This window comes from Saccopteryx bilineata, chromosome 2 (assembly GCF_036850765.1).
Source record: "Saccopteryx bilineata isolate mSacBil1 chromosome 2, mSacBil1_pri_phased_curated, whole genome shotgun sequence".
NCBI classification, from domain to species: Eukaryota; Metazoa; Chordata; class Mammalia; order Chiroptera; family Emballonuridae; genus Saccopteryx; species Saccopteryx bilineata.
In genome coordinates, this window is record NC_089491.1 from 13,332,267 (window position 1) to 13,337,646 (window position 5,380).

The following is a 5,380-nucleotide window of genomic DNA, read 5'->3' on the forward strand; positions in this document are numbered from 1 at the left end:
GCTGTCACCTCGGCCGCCACCCACTTACTTCCTCTACTCCAGGGCCCGGCCAAGACATTTTATTAACTAGTCGATGATTACCACTAAGGCGTGTTTTCGCCCTGTGGTGCCAGAACTGTGTCCACTTGGTACACAGGAAACAGAGGCCCAGCGATGATGTGCAAAGTGGAGGTTACTCGGGGGGTTTGGGCAGAACTGAGTATCTGAGGCTAGAAGCTGCTGGTCTGAACCACACACAGTGCTGCCCAGAAGAGAAAAGGCGCTGGAAAAGCAGCAGTCCAGCCCAGCCTTACAGAGTTCCTGGGTGCAAGCCCACTGACCGCAGACCAACCCAGCAAGGAAGACCAACTTTCCCGGGACGCTGGGCTCTGCCCTCTGAAGCCACAGGTCCCTCTCTGCCTGCACCTGTGCCGCCAGAAGTCCGGCTCTGGACTCTCTGGCTTCCTGGCTGTGTTGCCCTCTCTCTGGTCCTCAGCATTCTCCTCTATAAAGTGGAGACAATAAGAACCACTCCCGAGGGCTGTTGTAAGAATCGATGAGACACCTGACCAGGCGGTGGCGCAGTGGATAGAGCGTAAGAATGGGACGTGGAGGACCCAGGTTCGAAACCCCGAGGTCTCTGGCTTGAACATGGGCTCATCTGGTTTGAGCAAAGCTCACCAGCTTAAGCCCAAGGTCACTGGCTTGAGCAAGGGGTTACTCGGTCTGCCGTAGCCCCTTGATCAAGGCACATATGAGAAAGCAGTCAGTGAATAACCAAGGTGCCGCAACAAAGAATTGATGCTTCTTATCTCTCTCCCTTCTTGTCTGTCTGCCCCTCTCTCTGTTTCTCTCTGTCTCTGTCACACACACACACGCACACACACACACGAAGAGTCGACGAGACAGTGCCCCGACACAGAGCCAAGCACAGAGCAGGTGCTGTTTTCAGGCCTGTTTTCCAAAGCTCTGACTCGGAATCTAGGGCTGGCCGGGGTCGATGCCCTCACAGGTCTCACACCTCCCTGCCGACTCTACAGAATCCCAGCATCCAGCTCCTCTATTTTAGAGCTGGGGAAACTGCTCAAGCCCGGGGAAGGGACCGTCCTAGGTCACTCAGAGTCTCCCGGTCAGGTTTTCTCCCTGGGTTTCCCCAGCACGGCCGCAGTGAGGAAGGCCTGGCAGGGGTGTTCAGAGGTCCTGTGCCTGCCCCCAGGCAGCCCAGGGTGTGGGAACCATACCAGGTGGAGAAGCAAGACCTGCTGCAAAGCCCTGCTTCCAACCCCACCCAAGCTGTTCCCATGCTCCACTGGGACCAGAGCCGGCTGCCCTGGGGGGTCAGAGCAAGCCAGGGCAGCCCAGGGAGGGAGTGGGGCAGGCGGAGGGCTCTGGGCTGCTGGGACAGGCTGCGGCCTTCCCTTCTTCCCCAGATCCAGAGTCCCTGATGATGACCTAGAGAGGGCATGGGGACAGGCACGGATTGTCAGGGTGAAGAATCGGGGGCCCTGGGCTGCTGGGACAGGCTGCAGCCTTCCCTCCTTCCCCAGATCCAGAGTCCCTGATAATGACCCAGGCTGCGGCCTTCCCTCCTTCCCCAGACCCAGAGTCCCTGATGATGACCCAGAGAGGGGATGGGGACATAGGGCACGGATTGTCAGGGTGAAGAATCAGGGGCCCTGGGCTGCTGGGGCAGGCTGCGGCCTCCCTCCTTCCCCAGATCCAGAGTCCCTGACGATGACCCAGAGAGGGGATGGGGACATAAGGCACGGATTGTCAGGGTGAAGAATCGGGGGCCCAGTATGAATGGAAAAGGGGACACTCTGGTGGTGAAGAAAGGAGAGAAGAGCTTCCATGAGGCCCCAATCTTTCGCTCCCAGGTCTTCCCTCCCTTTGGGTGCTGGGTCTACATTTCCTGCCGACTCCTTAATCCCGAGTCTCTCTCTCTCTCTCTCTCTCTCTCTCTCTCACACACACACACACACACACACACACACACACACACACACGTGTGTGGCCCGGCACTGGGAGAAAGAGCCTGGGGGCGGGGGGTCAGGAAAACTGAACTCAAGTCTCCATTCTCCCACCCTAGACAAGTGTCAGCACCTCTGCAGGGGCCTCGGGTTCCCTACTTGAACAATAGAAAGGCCAAATCAGATGGCCTCTGAGAACAGGTTTGGCATGGAGTGACCAAGCCCTCCCTGTGGCCAGGCTCTGTGACCAGCGCTGGAAATCTAGAGATGGGGCCATGACAGAGGCCAGGGAGTGATGGCAGGCAGGATGCCAGCCGGCCCTCTGGGGACAGGACAGAGCCGAGACGAGGGGGGGACGACAATAAAAATGGTGGCAGAGTAGTACCTACATTGGGTGACCGGTTGACCCCGGGGCTTCAAGGAAAGAGGGTTCTTGAGGAGGGCACCTGGGTTTGGGGCCTGGAACTGGTAAGAACACCCAGGGAGGAGGGAAGACCGGGGTTTGTGGGGTTCGCATGTGGACCCGTGTTTGGTCTATCTCAGCAGCAAGGTCCAGCCTGCAGCTGGATCCGGGCAGAGGTCGGGGAAAGGGCACAACACGAGGTCACCTTCCCTTGCCCCTCCGCTCCAAAGCCTATAGCTTTCTGACATCCGGGGAGTGTTCCTAATCTTCAGGATGATGGATCTTGACTTGGTGCCAGCATCCCCTGGGACACCTCCTCTGACACGGCTCCCCCTCTGTCCGTGCTCAGGAAACTCCTGTGCTGTCCCTTGTCCCAGCAGGGAGCATACTGGGTTACACTGTTCCTCTCTCTCTCTTTCTCTCATTAAGCTGCAAGCATCTTGGTCCTGCTTATATCCCCATAGAGAAGACATCCAGCCAGCGTTGGTTGACTGAATAGAAATATTGGTGGGTGTCTGTATGAGTAATTGAATACAGGAAAAAATATAGCCGTTTCTATGAGTGAGTGAGGCTCCAGGGCCAGTCGCATCCAGATGACTGCCAGCCCATCTGTCTGCTGTGACCACCACCAGAAGTGTCAGTACCCTGCCTCCATTTCCCTGACTTCCCCACCTGGGTCCATTGGCCAGCACCCCCAACACTCACAGTTCTACCCTAGACCCTGAGACCCTCCCCCAGCAAACCCCCTCCTTCCATCTTCCCTGTACCCCAATGGTGACATGAAGTGCGTTTTTCTCTCTCTCTGCAAACCTCCACCCCCAGCTCCACTCCATCACAGGCCCTCCTGGCAACCCTACCGGAGACTCTAGGGAGGGCCTGGAATATGGCTCTGAAGAGGTCTTGCCCCTCCTGGGTCCCACCCACTATTTGGAAATCCGGAGCTGACTCTTACCTGAATCACGCAGGGACCCGGCCCCACCCAGCCCCACCTCTGGAGCCTGGCGGCAGAGCTCTGGAAGCAACCCAGCAGCTCCTCGGATCCCAGCCCCCCAGCCCCGGCCACAGGCGGCCAACGTCCCCTCAGTTTCCCTAGCTATAAGCTGGAGTTTGTTCCATTCTTGCAGGAACCACTGTGAGGCTGAACCCAGCTGGCCCCTGTGGCGCACCCGGCCTCCAGGAGGAGCTCAGTGTTAGTTCTTTACCTGCCGTCCCGCTGTGTCCCGCCTGAGTGGGGGTTCATGCGAAGTTCTCTTCCCCCCTTCTTGTTAGCTACTCAGTGCCAGGCTAGGGTTGGGCATTTGTGGTAAGAATAGAAATTGCTAGTATTTCTCGAGTATCTACCACGTGCCAGGCAGAATGCTATGTATCCTACATACAATGTCACATGTAATTACTCAACAGCCCTATAGAGCATTTTTACCTCCATTTTACAGAGGAAGAAACCGAGGGGCAGAGAGCTGAAGTGACTGGCCCAAGATGACACAACTAATCCCTTGGTTCTGGAATACTAGGAACCACATACTTAAGCCCCCAAGGAGACAGAACTGCACCATTAAAGGTGGTGGTCAGCCGGGCATGGGCAGTGGGATCCAGTGTAAGCAACATAGTTCAGCTGAGAAGCGAAGAGCTGAGAGTCACAGACTCTTTTTACGGCCCTTTCACACTGAAACCCTCACAGTAGGTCCAAGGGGAAGATATCATTATCCCCATTATGCAAAAGAGGGAACCGGGGCTCAAAGGTTTCCCTAGATGGAGCGGCAAGGAGGAAGGAAGGAGTCAGACCCACTGGAACACTGGCTGTGTGGCAGGCATTCTGCTGAGGGCTTTGCTGTATCACGTCCCCCATCACTCACAACAGCTCCACCAGATGGGTCTTCTTGTCCCAGTTACTGTAAACAGGAAAGCCGACTTGCTAAAGGCCACAGGCTAGTAGGTAGAAGAGCTGGGATCTGAGCCCTGGTCTGTTTGATGTTAACATCTCTTAGCTTAACCCCTTGTCACCTCCATCCCTGGCTCTCTGGGATCCCAAACCCTGAATGTACAAAACAGACACCCAAATCCTGTTGGAGGCTGGCCAAGAAGGCACATAAACAAGCAGGAGGTTGGTGAGTGGAGAGTCTCCAAGCTCATCTGGGGAGTTTCCATCGCAGGGTCCCCTGTCCTACAGACCTCAGCACTAGGCAGCTGGCGCTATCTGATCAACACAGGATGGCCGCATGGTCACGCCATTGGCATCCTCCCCCGCCTGCCCCCACGGCAGACAGCGGGCCCGTAATCTGCAGCGCATCAGCCATCAGCTCCGCAGATCTGGGGGCTCAGTCGCCCGTGACAGAAGTACCAGAGAAGCCTGGGAAAGAGCTGTTGTCTTGTGAAGGGACAGTTGTTGCTCTGGAGGTTACTGGGGCTGTCACCTGTCATTCCCGCGTCCCTCTCCTCCTTCCCCACCATTGGAGAAAGAAGAGCTGTTCTCCTCCCAGCTCGGCTCGGAACCTTCAGGAGCTCCCACTGCCCCAGCCTGTAGCCTGGCCTTCAAGTCTCCTCGTTCCCTGAACAGCAGGATGGCACAGCCGGAGGCCTGGCACGGAGACCCAGGTGATCTGCTTTCTGTAAGCTGATCCCCTGAACTCACCCTATGGCAGGGGTCCCCAAACTACGGCCCTGCGGGCCACATGCGGCCCCCTGAGGCCATTTATCCGGCCCTCGCAGCACTTCCGGAAGGGGCACCTCTTTCATTGGTGGTCAGTGAGAGGAGCACAGTTCCCATTGAAATACTGGTCAGTTTGTTGATTTAAATTTACTTGTTCTTTATTTTAAATATTGTATTTATTCCCGTTTTGTTTTTTACTTTAAAATAAGATATGTACAGTGTGCATAGGGATTTGTTCATAGTTTTTTTTTTTTATAGTCCGGCCCTCCAACGGTCTGAGGAACAGTGAACTGGCCCCCTGTGTAAAAAGTTTGGGGACCCCTGCCCTATGGCCTTGGACAAGTCACTGGAAATCTTGAACTTCAGTTTCTTTACTTAAAT